Source organism: Kogia breviceps, chromosome 14 (genome assembly GCF_026419965.1).
Source record: "Kogia breviceps isolate mKogBre1 chromosome 14, mKogBre1 haplotype 1, whole genome shotgun sequence".
NCBI classification, from domain to species: Eukaryota; Metazoa; Chordata; class Mammalia; order Artiodactyla; family Physeteridae; genus Kogia; species Kogia breviceps.
In genome coordinates, this window is record NC_081323.1 from 32240027 (window position 1) to 32257226 (window position 17200).

Sequence of the window (17200 nt, forward strand, 5' to 3'; positions counted from 1 at the left end):
GCTCAGGGCTGGTCACCCCTGGATCCCAGGAAACCCCCCAGTGCCCACAGCATCCCAGATCCCAGGGAAGACAGGAGCCCTTCTAGCCACCTGGACCCCACCTCATTAGAGATCCCCCCACACTGGGGCTCAGGGAAATCAGGGAGCAAATTGTAGCTCTGCTCCCTTTTCCTCCTGAGGCCCCACGTTGGAGACCGTCCAGCTCTCATAGCAGAGAGGCATCCCTGAGGCTCCATTCTGTCCTGAGCGCAGCCCCAGGCCACACCTGCAGTAAGGTCCGGGGGGACAGATGTGCAGGGCCAACGGCATTTGGAGACAGAGTGTCCCTCTCTTGTCAGGCCGAGCTCGTGCCCCAGACCTCAAGCCCAGTCTCAGACACAGCCGGCACTCAGGCTGTGCCTGAGGCCAAACCCCAATCACTCAAGATCTTGTCCTCCGCTAGCAGCTTGAGGCTGAAAACCAGAGCTCCCCAGACAGCCCCATGGGCATGAGGGGAAGGCCAGGGGAGAGGGAGGAGGAGAGAAGGAGGGACCATAGGAGGGGGAGGAGAGAGGGAGGCGGGAAACTAAGCAGCTCCTGGCTTTGGCCCCGGGCTTCCCTGCACCCTGGACAGGACCCTGCGGCCATGGGACCTGGGCTGTCCCCTGGGGAAGGACCCGACTATGGGACGACAACAATCTTTATGATGATGCCTCAGGAGGTCAAACCTACCCCCCATCCCCCCCAACAATCTGTGAAAAAGAAATCACAGCCTAGGCACCGATTTTCACGTACTGCTTTTGGGCACAGGTATGGATGTGGCTTAGATATTTCACCACAGAAATTGAAACAAAAATGTCAAGATCTGACTCTCTCCCGTACTCTCGTGCAGCCAGCCCACAAGAGGGGAAATAGGTGGATTTATCATTAATTTTTGTTTTTATTGTTGCCGTCATTTAACTTGACTTCACCCGCTTCTTAGAAACGCACGATTCAAGGGGAGTTGCTGTAACTAAAAGTCATTCAAGGGACTTCCCTGGTGGCTCAGTGGTTAAGAATCCGCCTGCCAATGCAGGGGACATGGGTTCAAGCCCTGGTCTGGGAAGATCTCACATGCTGCGGAGCAATTAAGCTCGTGTGCCACAACTACTGAGCCTGCACTCTAGAACCCGCAAACCACAACTACTGAGCCCATGTGCCATAACTACTGAAACCCGTGCGCCTAGAACCCGTGCTCTGCAACAAGAGAAGCCACCGCAATGAGAAGCCCGTGCACTGCAATGAAGAGTAGCCCCCCACTCATCAGAACTAGAGAAAGCCCATGTGCAGCAACAAAGACCCAATGCGGCCAATAATAAATAAATTTTTAAAAATAAAAATAAAAGTCATTCGACAAACATCCACTCTACTCCAGGCCCTTGGAGAACAAACATGAACAAGATAAAAGCATATGCATCATATTGTTTTAGTTCTTCCAAAGCAGAGCTGGAGACAGGATTTGGGTGCTGATACTTTATTTGGAAAATGATCACAGGCAGCAGGAGTGAGACAGAGAAAGGATAAAAGCCAAACGAAGGATGCTTCAAAGTGCAGACACTGTGATGGGCCTTGGGGCTTGCTTCCCCCGGGACCCTCTGAGGAGCATGTAGAGCCCCCCACCCCCGCAGGACTGTGCACGGGTGGCGGGGATGGGGCAGTGAGGCTTTTATTCTCTGACCCTGAACCCTCATTAGCTGGAGGCTGTCTGGGGCACTGATCCCTGCAGGATGCTGCACAAACTTCTTTGGTGCCAGAGAAAACAAAGAACCTGGTGCCTGGATGGAATCTGTTGGGTACCAGGGATGCCCATGTCTTTTCAGGGGTGCAGAGAGGTGGCAGAGGGGATGTGGGTGGGGTGTTGAAGCCCCTGCCCTGCCAGGCCTCAGGCCCTCGACTTCATGCCGCCTGGGAGCCCGGGAGGTCGTGCGTGTGGCCCAGGAAGGCACAGGGCAGGTGTGACCAGGCTGAACGCTCCTCTTCTTCCTGCCGTCACCCGAAAGGAGTGAGTGAACAACAGTTCAAGTGCAACAGGAGGGCCCTGCAAGGGAATGACGCCACAGACCAGGGTTTAAGCTCCTGATTTGGTGCTTCCAAGGTTTGTGATTGGGCAAATCGCCAAAGGTTTGCAAATTGTAGTTTCTTCCTCTAGAGCTTTCCACCTCTCTGGAACGTGTTCAGGTCTGAACGCAAGGTGCATGGCACATGTGCCTAGTGAATTCTTCAGGGTTTTACAAAGGGAGGTGAGTTTGTGCCCTGAGCCCAAGCCTGTTTCTACTGCTTTTAGCTGATGGAAGGTAACTGAAAAGAAAAAGCAGGTTTTCCACCTTCATAAAGCAAATGCCTTACTAAAATCTGGAAGAATGTCTTCATTCAATTTGGGCCAAAGTGCACGGTTATCTTTTGTTTGTTGGTGTGGTCAGGAGCCTGGTGATGGCTTTTTTTTTTTTTTTTAACATCTTTATTTGAGTATAACTGTTTTACAATGGTGTGTTAGTTTCTCCTTTACAACAAAGTGAATCAGTTATACATATACATATGTTCCCATATCTCTTCCCTCTTGCATCTCCCTCCCTCCCACCCTCCCTATCCCACCCCTCCAGGTGGTCACAAAGCACAGAGGCTGGTGATGGCTTTATTCCCGACATCTGAGGAGGTGTTTTATTTGCTGTGAGTCAAGGGGTTAAACTGTGTTGTCGTTTATGTTCTCGTGGGTTCAAGAATAGTGGAAAGAATGAGTCTTGTTCAGGGGAAGCTGTTCTCTGCACGTCCAGCCAATTCCTGCTGGGAACACACCCAACTGCCTGTGAGGAGAATGTGCTGTGTACCTCCTTGTATTTTTGACAACCGAGACGAGCTGGAAATGGGGAACAAAGAGGCTGTGGGGTTGATAAGATGGTGAGCATCGCAGCAAAGCTGCTCCACCCGGGGAAGGTGGGTGGCACTTTAATTTCTCGTTCCTGACAGGTGAACGAAGCACTCGCGGACTCTGCACCTGCTGCTGCGATGATCACGGGAACTGACTCCCCAGCACCGTTTCTTCCGGACCACTTCCCTGATGAGGACCAAGTGTGGTCCCGCCTAGAACACGTGGGAAAACTGGCGGGTGGCTGACCGCCAGCAGCCGCCCACCGCACTCAGGAGCCCAAAACAGCAGTGTTTTCGAGTTTGTAAAATTACAGAAGGAAACACTGGGAATTCATTATTGTAACCAATTTGTTGAGCGTTCTGCTAGACTTTTTTATGCGTTTACACAGATTCTTTGGGGCAATTGGAGGGTGTGGTCATCTGGGGGTTTTGTTTATTGGGTTTTGGTCATTGGTATCATAACCAACTTACTATTTTCCATTGTGTCTTTTTCATTTAACTATTTATCATAGAGGTACTGTCCACATAGTTATATAAAGATTGACCACAATCTTTTAAAGTATTGCCTATTCCTTCCTAGAATAACTATACGGCAATTTACAGGGACACAAGAGATTGATTTGTTTCCCATTTTCTTTACCTTGAATTGCCTGTTAGTATCTTTCTCTATTGAATTATTTTTATATGAATCTAATTAGAATTTTACTGTACATTCTGGATATTAACACTGTTATATACACCACAAGTATTTTCTCTCTGTCTCATCTTCTAGGATATTTTATGTTGATTTTAGGTATGGAGAAGACATTAATTTTGATCTTGTCAAATGTATTAATTTTCTTTTAGAACAATTATGTTCAATGCACTTTTAAAGAAAGCTTTCTTTATCCCCAGTGATATATATGTTCTCTTACTTCGTATTTACTAATTTTTTTTAAATTTAGAGATAGTGCTGGATTTGTTAGTTTTCATATTTAATACACCTTGAATTTGTGTTTATGAGTGGTGTTAAGTAGGATTCTAATGAAACAGAACCCAAATATCCCAACATGGTTTTCATGATAGATGGTAGGTCAAGCCCACAATCATTATGTAATTTATTAGGTCAAGTCCACAACCATTATGTAGTTTAGTACGTCAAGTCCACATTCATTATATATGATTTGAAATCTATTCTGATTATTCTAGAATTCCATATGAATTCTAGAATTAGCTTGTCCAGGTCATGATAATTACTGTTGTGGTTTTAATTAGGATGGCAGTGAATCTATAAACTAATCTTGGGAGAAATGACCTTGTGAAAATATTGAGTTTTTTTATTCAAGTACATGGTAAATAACTTCATTTTTTTCAGGCCTTCTTGGAGATTGTCCAAAAGTTTAGTAGTTCCAGAGATATAATAATTGCATATGGTTTCTAGCTTTAGTACTAGCACTCTATAATTTTGCTACTCTTATAAATGCAATCTTTCTATTATATTGTCTTTTAAAATTTTTTTCTATTAGATTGTTTTTAACAATAAAGTAATTCACAGTGGTGAAGGGAAAAAATATGCAGTTCCTATAATAAGTAGAACAATACAAATACAACAAATACATTTGCCCTGGGGGCCCTAGACAAACTCCCTCCCGAGCGAGTGGGGTAGGCAGTGCGCTTCCTGCATGAGAACCTTTACTCATACATAGGATTCTCTAATAATCAGAATTCAACGAGCCAATTAACCTGCAGCTTTCTATTCCTATCTATCGACTTGACCCCTCAGTCAGCTCTGGTGCAGGAAGAGTCCTGTTTCAACATCTGTTACAAAAGTATAAACATGATTGTGCTGACAGCCTGCGCGCTTGCGCTCCACACACAGTCCCAGCAGGTTTGCTTCCAGCTCAGAGCAGAGGCATGGGGGCGCTGCAGATGCTCAGGGTCACACTCTGTGGAAACACAGTGACAGGGACGGGACACCTGGGGCAGGGGCTTTCCTCCCATCTGTCTTCTGGTGCCTGCTTCCCTCTGAAACGCCCCCTCTTATATCACGTGTGTGTATGTGTGTGCGCGTGTGTAAACATAAGCACAGTCCCACTGGCAGTGAATAAGGGCACTTAATTCTCAGAACCAATTGCCAACATAAATCCTCATTACGCTGTCTTTTTTTTTTTTTTAACCAATCTCATGACACCTCGTGGCTGCCATCATTTTCCGGTAACTGTGAATTTGAGGATGTTTCCACCTGTTTCTCAGCCTCTTGGTGTTTATCCTTCTTTGTTTCTCCTGTTGACACTCTTTGCACATGTTTCATTGTGCTGATTTTTTTCTCTTACCAATTTTTAGATACTTATATTTTATGGATATTATTGACTACTGTAGGTACTGCAAATACTTTTTTCACATGGCATTTTGTCTCTATTTTTAACAGATTTCTGGAGGTATAATTTACACACCATAAAATTTTTCCTTGGTAAAACTAAAAGTCAATGATTTTTAATAAATTTACAGGGATGTGCGACCCTTACCACCATCCAGTCAAGAACATGTCCATCACCATGAGAAGAACCCACATGACTGTTTCTATCCATCCCACCCCAGCCCCTGCCCCAGCAAAGCGCTAACCCGCCTCTTCTGGACATTTCATACGATGGAGTCATTCAACAAGCAGTCTTTGAAGTCTGACTCCTTTCACGCAGCAAAATGGGTCCAGGTTTATCTATGTTGTAGCACGTGTCAGTATTTCATCCCTTCTCATTGTCAAAGAAAATTCCAGTGTATGGATATCCAACATTTTTATCTAGTCACCGGTTAATGGGCATTTGGGTCATCTCTATTTTGTCTCTCACAAACAGTGCTGCTATAAACAGTTGCACACTTGGCTTTGTGTGGACATATCTTTTCATTTTTCTTGAATAGATGCCTAGTTATAGAATTGCTGGGTCATATGTAAAATTGATGTGTGACTTCGTAAGAAGCTGCCAAACCGTTTTCCAAAGTGGCTGTGCCGTTTTATACTCCCATCAGCCATGAATAAGATTTCCAGTCGCCCCCCACCTCCACCTTCCTTGTAACACTTTTTACTGTCAGTCTTACACTAGAGACATTTAATTGTGGTTTAGTGTGTGTTTCCCCCATGACTGATGATCATTTCATGTGCCCATTGGCCATCTACACATCTTTAGTGGAGTGTCTGTTCAAATGTTTTGCCCGCTTTTATTATGCTATTTGTCCTCTTAGAAGTGAGTTGTAAAAAATTCTTTATATATACTTATACAAATCCTTTACAAGATATATGATTTGCCAGAAAAACGATCTGGTCTTGTTTTTTTTATTTTCTTAATAATGTCTTTTGAAGTGAAACAGTTTTTAATTTTGTAGAATTTCAATTCATCAAAGTTTTCTTTATGGATCAGTCTTTTTGTGTCATAGCTAAGAATTTATTGCCAAATAAAATGTCCTAAGGACTTTTTCTATATTTTCTTCTAAGAGCTCTATAGTTTTAACTCATTTTTTGTCTATGATCTGTCTTAAGTTTTTTGTATGGAAAAATAAAAGGATCCAAATTGATCTTTTTAAAATATTTCCAACATGATTTGTTGAAGAGTACCCTTTTCCCCATTGAATTGCCTTGATATGTTAGTTAGAATCAGTTGATTGTGAACGTAAGAATGAATTTGTAGACTTTCGATCTGTTCCATCGATTTATATATCTATCTTTATGCCAGCTTCTACTGTCTTAAAGACTTCAGCTTTACAGGAAGTTTTGAAATTGAGAAACTTAAGTCCTCCAATTGTATTCATTTTTTTAAAAACAGTTTGGCTATTCTAGATGCTTTATATTTCCATATACATTTTAGGATCAGTTTGTCAATTGCTACAAAAGTCTGCTGGTATTTTGATAGCAATTATATTATGAATCTATGGATCAATTGGATGAGATTTGCCATTGTAACACTATTGAGTCATCCTATCCATGAACATGAATTATATCTCCATTTATTTAGCGATTCTTAATTTTTTCTTAAAATTTTTATATATATTTTATAGTTTCCAGTATACAAGTCTTGTGCTTTGTGCTAAATTTATTCCTAAGTATTTTATTCTTTTTGATGCTATTGTCAATGGAATTGTTCACTTTACTTCATTGTGGATTGTCCATGGAAATACAATCTAGTTTTGTATATTGATACTGTATCCTACAAATTTGCTAAACTCACTTATCAGTTCTAGTAGATTCTTAAATATGTGTGAATTCCTGAGGACTTGCTATACAGAGGATCATGTGGTGATCTTGTCTGTGAATGAAGATGGTTTTCCTTCTTTTCTATTCTGTGGGTCTTCTATGTCTTTTTCTTCTCTGATTGCACTGCCTAAACTCCCCAGTAAAATGTTGAAAGAAGTAGTAAGAGTGGACCTCTTTGCCTCATTCCTGATCTTAGGGGTGATACAATAAGAAATATATGTGTGGCCTTTGTCCCTGTTTCCTGACACAGAGCTCCTAAACCCCTTGGAATTTCTGGAGTGATTAGAGTAATCGGAATGGCTCTCGTTCTAGGTGACCCTTGGGAGTCCCCTTGACAGCTTCAGGATAGGGTCACCAGAAAGACAAGGCACGATGAGAAGGCTGGAACTTTCAGCCCCACTCAACTCCAGGGGAGGGAGCCTAGAAATTGTGTTCAATCACCAATGGCTAATGATTTAATCAATCATCGAATGTCATCTCCATAAAAACCCTTAAACAACTGGGTTTCAGAAAAGTTCCAGGTTAGTGAAGGCATTCATGTGTCACAAGGGTGTATCCCTCCTTCTGGCTTCCAAGTTCTGTGATCTGTTCTAGCAAATTACAGAACCTGACCTGAAGCTGTGGTCTGAAGTGGGTGTGAGCCCTGGCCCTTTGGGGTCTACACAGACTCTGAGTAGTTGCTGTCAGAATTGAATTGGATGGTAGGACACCTAATTGATGTCCAGAGAGTTGTTGAATTGGTCTTTGTGGGGAAAAATTCGCACATTTGGTGTCAGAAGTATTGGGAGTAGAAACAGCTCAGAGGAGAAAGTTCTCAGTCTCACCATTAAACACGATGTCAACTGTAGGTTTTTATTGGTTTCCTCTATCAAATTGAGAAAATTCCCTCTATGTTTTGCCTGTTGATTTTAATTGTAGATTTATTGTTTGCTTTCCTTTATTTTTTTATTAAAAAATTAACTTTAATTGTACAAAAAAAATTGAGGTTTCTATGTTTCTTATTTGCCTCTTATATCCCTTTTAAAAGTGTTGAGTTTAATTTTCCTCTTCCTGGAGTACTCCCTGTAATCATTTTAAAGAACAAATCTTTTTTAAAAGAGATCTTTTAAAGAGGTGGTAAATTTTCTGAATTTTTTTTATTTTAGACAACTTTTATTAACCCTTCCATTGGAATAAGACCACATTGAGCTATAGAATTTCAGGTTCGTGGTCTTCTTTTTTTTCCACCTCAGAGATCATTTGGGTGTATTTCTCCATTGTTGCTTGTCAATGAGAAGAATCCTGACAGCAATCAGATTCCCACTTGTCTCTCTATCTTACCATGACGACCACCACCACACAGAGCACTTAGGATATCTCTCTATTTTTAGTTTTCTAAAAGCCTCTCCACTGTATCTTATTTTATGTTCCACACACAGCACTCAGTGGGCCATTTTGATCTAAGTCTTACCTTGTCCGGCTCTGAAAATGTTTATTTTCAAACAATTCTCTCCCCTCCATTCTTTCTGTCCTCTTCTGTGGATCTCCTATGAGATAATTTAATCTCAATTAACTACAAGGTGAAAGCATGGCAAAACATTTAAAAACCCTGTGCCATAAGAAAGGACAACAGGACAAGGTACCTGGAATCTCTATTAATTCAAAGCAATAAGCTTCAACCCCATGTCCAGGGAAGGGTGACAAAAAGTAATTAAATTCCCAGTCGTAAATTGACTTTTGGAAAGTTACACTTTCAGGGACAGCATGAGATTGATGTTATGGTTCATGGGAAACATGAAAATTTTTTCCTTTCAAACTTTTATCAAACCAATCACTGCTTCCTTGGGCTCTTGTGCAGATAGATGAGCTCACCACAGGGTGTGTGTGTAAGAATTCTCCAGATTATTGCAAAATTTCTTTGATTAATGCCTCTTTCTTAGTATTGGTACCTCTTTCTGTTTGTGGCGGGCTTGCTTTCTTTTCCTTTGTGAAATATGTCCACTGACATGGAAATATATCATGAACATAATTCTATAACCAAGCTTCGGTGGAAAAATCATTCATTTTATGACACATTTGAAGTTTCAACAACAGGCAGCTGGAGGTTTATTAAGCACATCCATTGTTCATTTATCACACTTATGGGTCTGATGTGCTTTTTTTGTTTGTTTGTTTTGGCCGGGGCAGTGAAAGCGTGGAGTCATAACCACTGAACCGCCAAGGAATTCCCTGCCTATTTTCCATATTACTTCTATCTGGTGGTTGAACTGAATTGTTTTTCATCACATGGGTTCTCACTGTGATAAAATGTAGCAACAGTGGTGAGGTCTGCCACTGGTCACAGGTGAGCCAGGGTCTGTGGTGGGACAAGAGGGTGTCTCGGGGGGGCCACTCGCCAGGCCCCCGCTAGGCCTGTGACCCTGCACACCTGCCCCCCGTGCTCCTCCTTCAGCCCCTGCCTGCGACTCCAACTTGATCCCCTACCTTCTGATCTGACGCTTCCCATAAGACACACCTCAAGCGCCTCCTGCCCAGGAAGTCTTCTCCACGGCTTCTCTGGAATTTCGAGCTCAACTTGTATAACATTTACAGGCTAAAAAAGCGAAAGAAAACAACAATGACATGATTCCACAATATCCTCTCCCCACCCACAGACAGTGGATCCAAATATCCTCATGCCAATGTCATCCACTGTGTCTTCTACATAAAACATTTTGGACAGTTTCTTCTCTCCTCTCAAAGGTCTCATTATATTAATAGTTCACTTTTACAGGGAAGAAGGCTGAATTTTTACTTGAAAGACCTGTGTCTCAAGCCCACCTCCACCTTTACTGTCTGGCAGCTTTTCTGGGCTTCATTTTCTCATCCATTGGATTAGAAAACTATAAAAACTTCACAGGATTATTGTGAAGATCAGAGAAGATGATGCCTGTAAAAGATCTGTAGGAGCTAGAGTGTGAAACACAAATGTGGGCATCGTTAGATCTCCTGTTACATTGCAGACAAAGGGCACTGGAGGCCTGTGCTTCATCACAGTCTGTATCAAGTCTTCTCATCTCATCTGTAGAAGCTAGTTCTGCAAGGAACACGTGTCTCTCTCTACACAGCAACGAGCACACGCACCACGACAAAGGGCTTGGTTCCGGGGTTATAAGATGGTTCATATCCTAAAACCTCCACTTCTGGGTGTGTGATCTTGCAAAGTTGTTTGACTTACCTGATGTTCAATTTATTCATCTATAAAATGGGTGTGGTGGTGACAAGGCTGTAGTTCAGCAAACCTAGACTCAAGACAAAGCTGCATTCCCAGCCTCCCTTGCCATGATGTTGGGGCCTCGGCACTGGGTCCTGGGAAGCTGTGTATGCTGCTCCCTGGCCATACACCCCCCTCCAAGATCTTGGCACTCTCCCCCAACCCCCATAACAACTGCATCAGTCAGCTTTCACTGAATAACAAATCACCCCAAACTCAGTGGCCAAAGTACGTCCCAAGACCAACCCAGATTCGAGGGGTGGGGAGTAGTGTCCAGCTGCTAATGGGCAAGTTGGGAAGAACTATGTCCATTTCTGCAATGTACCACAGCTCTGCTGAGCAAGCATTAAAGAGGGCAGAGTCACAGGCCTTCCTGCTGACTGCATTCGAGTATAACGCATGCCCCGAGGGTGGGGCTGTTTGTCACAGCAACCCATGTGTCCTGACTCCTGCAATGTGGATGAGAGCCCTTTGCTCACAGAGCTCTCAACAAGACTGAATAAGGCAAACTCTGGCAAGTTCTTAGCACAGCGTCCTGCATGTGCTCAGGGCATGGCAGTTATTAGATGATTTATTTTATTATTGTTATTTTTATTAATAGCACTGCTGTTAAAGATTTATGACAAACAGGTCCTTAGTAGAGCCATAATTATGAGTCTTGATGGTCACGTAGTTCTGGGGTCCCACACCCAGCAGAGTTTATGGGAAGTGCTTGATAAATGCTCCCAGACCAGCTTGGGCTCTGCCATTGAAGGCCCAGAGGGTATCTGCACAGCTACTCTCCTCCAAAGCTGCAGGGGCTTTGCTCCTTCCCTCGTTACAAGCTCAAGACTCTCCCTAGGGCCCCTCGACATTGCTGCTGACCCAGAGAAGACCCCAGGGGCAGGTTACAGAGGGCAGAAATCAGACCAAATTTGGTGAGAAGCAATAAGATGTAGGGGCAGTAAACACACTTTCTAAACCAAAAAATAATACCTGTTAAGCAAAAGTTAAATGAGCACGAGTACACAGGGTAAGATTCCAGAGGATGTGCTGTATGATTGCATTTATATAAAAACTAATCTACATTATGCAGTCAGGGCAGTGGCCCCCTCCAGGAAGCAGGGAAGTAGCTGGGGGAAGGAGGGTACAAAGGGGTCCTGTGTGTTGCTCACGTTCTGTTTCTCGATTTGGGTGCTGGTCACACATCTGTGTCCTGCTTGTGAAGATTCATCAAGCCTTACATTTACAAACTGTGCACTTTCTATATATACATTACATATCAATAAAACGTTGAAAAGGGATGTGTGCTTTGATCATTTGTAATTAGTAGGGATATTTGTATATTAGTATTAGTAATGCATTAAATATGTGTATTAGTAAAATATTTGTGAAATTATATCAGTTAAATCCTATTTAACCATGAGTTTTTGTTTCTTTGTTTTTTGTTTTATTATTATTTTTTTAATTTATTTTTGGCTGTGTTGGATCTCCATTGCTGCGCGCAAGCTTTCTCTTATCACGGTGAGCAGGGGCTACTCTTCGTTGCAGTGCCCGAGCTTCTCATTGCGGTGGATTCTCTTTTGCGGAGCACGGGCTCTAGGCGTGAGGGCTTCAGTAGTCGTGGCACACGGGCTCAGTAGTTGTGGCTCACAGGCTCTAGAGCACAGGCTAGTAGTTGTGGCGCACAGGCTTAGGTGCTCCACGGCACATGGGATCTTCCCGGACCAGGGATTGAACCCGTGTCCCCTGCATTGGTGGGCGGATTCTTAACCACTGCGCCACCAGAGAAGTCCTTAACCATGAGTTTAAACATCTTTTTTAAAAAATATAAACTAACTGTCCTAGCAAGCCCAGAGGGTGTGATGTTTGCTGCAGTTCACGAAGCAGGCAGCTCACCACCCCCCTGCCTATCCTGGTCCTCACACATGCATGGGCAAAGACAGGCACAACAGCCCATTATTTGGAACTTTATAAATTACAATGGTTTTATCTATCTATCTATCCATTTATTTATTTATTTATTTTTCACCTAGCCACACGGCTTGCGGGATCTTAATTCCCAGACCAGGGATTGAACCCAGGCCCCCATCAGTGAAAGCGCTAAGTCCTAATCACTGGACCACCAGGAAATTACCAAATTATGGTGATTTTAAAGATCACAATTGCTCCCAAATCACAGCTTCTGCTTTCATTTTTATTTCTCGATATTTGTCCTATTTTTTCTTTGCCTAAATTTGATTGATTTTGTTGTTTTGTTTGGCCTTAGAAGCATAACCCTTTCTTCCCTCCGTCCACTTCATGATGTGGGAAAAGTCATCCAAAGGGCCATGTTATGGTGAATTTCTGAGTCCCCCTAACAGTGTCTGCAATGTACCAACAATGACCGATGGAGACAATCAGGCAAACTCCCAGTGGGAGGCTCTTTGGGGACAAATGGCACAAACACCCCAGCACCTTGGGACCAGCAACCTGGAACACACAGCAGGTTTGGGAATAAAGTACCGTGTTAATCCTATAAGCATCCTCCGGCTCTTTTTCTATCATATCATGTCGGAGACTGAACTCAATGGAAGAAGGATATTCTTAAACTGAACTGTGAGATCTCTTGCCTTTGGCCTGCATCCTCCGGGACAGCTGCTGTGAAACCCTCAGAATTTTCTTTCTGGGGAACAGGGAACCTGTGTCCAATGACTCCTTTGCCTCAGTGGCCAAGGGTTGTCCCTGGTTGGCCCTTCCAGGATGCCCTGCAAGTGCCCAGCCAGCTGCCCTAAAGCTGCAGGGAGCCACAGGCAGGGGCGCAGACCCCCGCAGGTGCACAAGGAGAGGTGCTCAGGACACGTGGAACCGACCACCACAGCTCCAGGTGAACTCGGGGTATACAGGTGGGCCCTGGACATGTCGGCCACAGCTCCTCAGCTGAGCACAGCCCATGTGACATCCACAAACACATCCACACCCACTCACGTGCACGGCCTGGAGTAGAAAGCACCGTTGGGGCTGCAGAAGGCATATGGCAGCCGTCTCACACATCCCACTGAACAAGCCAATTACGTGGGAACAAATAATGCGCCAGCGGGCGGACCCATCCCCAAGCTTTACGCATCGTGTGTGCGTTTGCTCAGAAAACCTCTGGGCCCCCGACTCACCGAGTCTACCCAGTTATCAGCATTAAACATCACACCCAGAAGAACATGAGCCTTCACCTCTGCGCTAGGAAGCCAGCCCCTTCCTCGGTTTACAGGCGACAGGGGACAGGAAGAATTCCGCCCTGAGCCACGCTCTCTGGAGCTGAAAAGTGATGTTTATGCCAAAATGATCCATCTGAGTCCTTTTCTGTGCAGAGTGGGATTTTCCCACCAGTCTTAGAACAAGATTATTCATGATTTGGGGCAGCTCTCCTTGGCTGCTTTTCTAATTTTTCAAACTGAGACATTAGCTGTCTGTTTTGGGGAATAAATGTGTGCACAAGGAGCCCAAGCCCTTTCCGCTAAATCTACTTCAGGCTCAATGGGCCGACAGGGACCTTGAAGTCGGAAGGAAGTGATAGGAGAAATTAGACCTGTGTTCCTTGACAGAGGATGAAGGGCAGCGGAGATGCCCAGGCCCTGGCCGAGCTCCTGCCCCACTGCCATGCCACCTGGGGAGCTCAGGTCATTGCCCTCAAGGCCCATCCACCCCCCAGCCCAGAGAACACCCCTCCCTGTTGACTCCCAGGCATCATGAAGGGGGCTGGGTTCTGAGGCTCTTTCATTGTCTGTCTCCAGCCAGTGAGGGTCTGGAACTCCTCCAGCTCTGTGCCATCACAGCCCAAGGATGGAGGGTCTACCCTTAAACCACCTATTTAAACAGACAATCTTTGGCTGTAACTACACCTAAAACAACTCATGAGGAAGATGGTTCTAGAGTCGGCCCTACGTGCGAGGGCTGACCCGGCACCGGCCAGCTGCACGACTCCGGGCAGGTGACCAGTCCTCTCCAAGCCACAGCGTCCTCACTGGCAAATGGAGGGAACAATAGGATTTACGTCTAGGAGCTGTTGTGAGGATTCAGTGGAAGGCAGCCTGGAAGGCTGGTGACAGACGCCCAGGTACATCTGCAGCATCATCATATTTGTCCCAAGCAGCCACCAGGCTTGGGATCTGCTCCTGCCGTCTTCACAGCACAGGGCTGCCTGTTGGGACCCTGGCTATCAAGGAGAGGGCCAGGTGGCCCGGCCATGTCGTTTAGCTGCCATCCAGCCCCTCCTGGGCTAGGCGGACCTCAGGAGGACGAGCCAAGTCCACTTCTGTTCTCTGTCGGGTTGAAGACCCGATCCAGAGGAGAGGACTCCGGCCCCTCTAACCCTGGGTCCCGCCTGCCGGGCTGTGGCCTGAACAGTGGGTGCTCCAGGGATTCCAGGGAAAGTAAACCAAGTCCTCTTGGAACCCAAAACATCCTACTGAGCAGGCATGGGACCTCAAGGGAGGCAGGGTCATGTTCTTCCACGCAGAAGAAAGTGGTTCTCACCCAAATGTGTTCATTCATAAGTAAAACGGAAGAGCTCTGACACAGGGCAGTGCTTCTGAGGTGATGTGCACGTGACTCAGGGGAAGGGAGTCTTGTTAAAGCGTAGATTCTGCTTCAGATGCAGGTCCAGAGTGGAGCTGAGGGTCTGCTTTCCCGATAAGCCACCAGATGTTGCCCCCAAGGCAGGTCTGGAGACCACACTGTGACTAGCAGTGTTCCAGGACCCCAAGATCCAACACAGGTGAGGCCCTATTTATGGTGAGGACTTAATTGGGAAGTCCCTGGACACAAGATCCTGGGAAGACCCTACAAACTTGAGTGGTAATAGTATTTTTAAAACCTTAGCTGAATTTGGAGGTCAGCTCAGAAATAAAGACCAATTGGAGTGGCATCCGGCCCTCAGCGTGACCCAGACGCTCAGGATTTACTGCAGACCCTGCCGGCCCAGGACACTGAGAATCTCGTAGCAGAGACCCAGGTGGGGCTTGGAAGGGGAGCGTCCGTCTAGAGGGAGCCGTGCATTTCTCCACTGTGTCTCTGGCTGGTGCTCCTCTGCTTAGCCAGGGAAGCAGGGCCAGGGAAGGCCTCTCCGTCACTAAGAAAATGCATCAACCGTTGCATTGGCAGGACAGTATCAGAGGTCAGAAGTCAAGCGGAGTTCTGCACAAGGCTCCTCGGAGACTCAGGTATGAGGTGGCTAAATCCACCAGGACCAGGACGTGGGGAGGACTTTACAAGTGAGGGGGTGAAAGATGGGGGGATTCTGCCAGAGAAGAGGACACAGCACATTATACCTCATCTGTCTTTCTGGTCTGAGTTCTGTCCTCCAGCCTTCCAGGGTTCATATTTCTCAGAAAAAAAATGATGACTTGTTGTGCTTTGCTTTTATAATAAATGAGGTGTGAAAGTACTTCGAAAACTTGAAAATATGATGCAAATGTAAAGCTATTTTTATTTACCTGCATGTAACCCAGACTATTTGTATTCATCAGCAGGTAACTCAGATTGAAACACATTCGGAAAAATTTGCACATGTTCTTGCTGATACAGTTAATTTAGGACCTGGGATTATCTCAGCATCCTACGGCGAATAATTCTTTTGTTGCTGTTGTTTTCATTCTCAAGCTAACAGTCACTAAACACCATTAGCAGATGCTGCTGGTGACCTTTAACTGGGCTGGGGCATCCAGGCCCCAGCTGCATGAGCTTCTCCGTGGGGCTGCCCTGGTCTCAACCACACCTTCACCTGGGGATGCTGGGAGGCTGCCCTCACCCCCACTCAGGAGAGCTCACAGCCCCCGACCGGCGACACGGGGTTAGCAGCTCAGCCCCTTGCTTCTGGGTGGACAGCCGCCCTGGAACCACTCACAGCCCCGTGCCCTGCAGGACCGGGTTGAGCTCACAAGCCTCCTGAATCATATCTTTGCCCAGAATCCACCGCCCTGCTTTCCTCACTCCCCTGCAGGCTTCTCCTTAGAGCCCGCCCTCCATAAATCACGCACTCATGCTCTGCTTCTAGGGAACTGACCTCAGATGATTCTAAAACACTTTACTGGAAGACCTCCCTTCATCGTGACAGGGAAATGCATGCAAGTACATAAGGGGCACATTATTACTGAAGATGAGGTAATTTTCCCAAACTCCTGCAACTAGCACGTGTCAGAGCTGGAACTTGAATTCAGCTCACCACGTGACTTACAGTCTCCGTTTTCAACGTTAGGTCTTTAGGGGGGAAGCTGGTTATGCATCAAAATGGGTCCTATTTTCAAGTATCCATTGCTCACCACGTCTTCTTATAGTAACAGAAAAATTAAAATGATGCTGCTGCATGTAAATCTGAGAACAGTCCAGCCCTCAAATAATTCAAGTGTGCTGAGCGCAGAGGGCAAAGTTGAGACTTTTATCCGCCCCTGAAGGTCAGGTCCACAAAGCAGGTGCTCATATATTAACACACGTGCAGATGGGACCACGAAGGCTTCCATGAGGCTGGGGGATTTCCACCCATAAAACATTGATGTCTTCAGCCAACTCAGAATGATCAGAAACCAGAGTACTAAGGGCTTCGGTCTTTTATTTTCCTCTCAGGTGCTGGAGCCCAAGCACATTTATTAACCTTCAGACCCAGCGCGGCCGTGCCGAGGGTTTCCAGAGCAGCACTCTGTGCTGGTCCATGCCCCAGAGGTGGCAGCGCAGCTCTGTTCCTCACAAACACTCATCTGCAAGTGGGCCTTCCCTCAGCTGATGTCGGGATGGGGCCAAGGATGCTGCATCCCTACCCGCTCTCCTGGTGATACTGGTATGGCTTAAGTGGAAGCATCACTGATCTGGAGGAGAGCTTTGATATTTAAAATAGGCTTGACCTGATGCCTGTTACA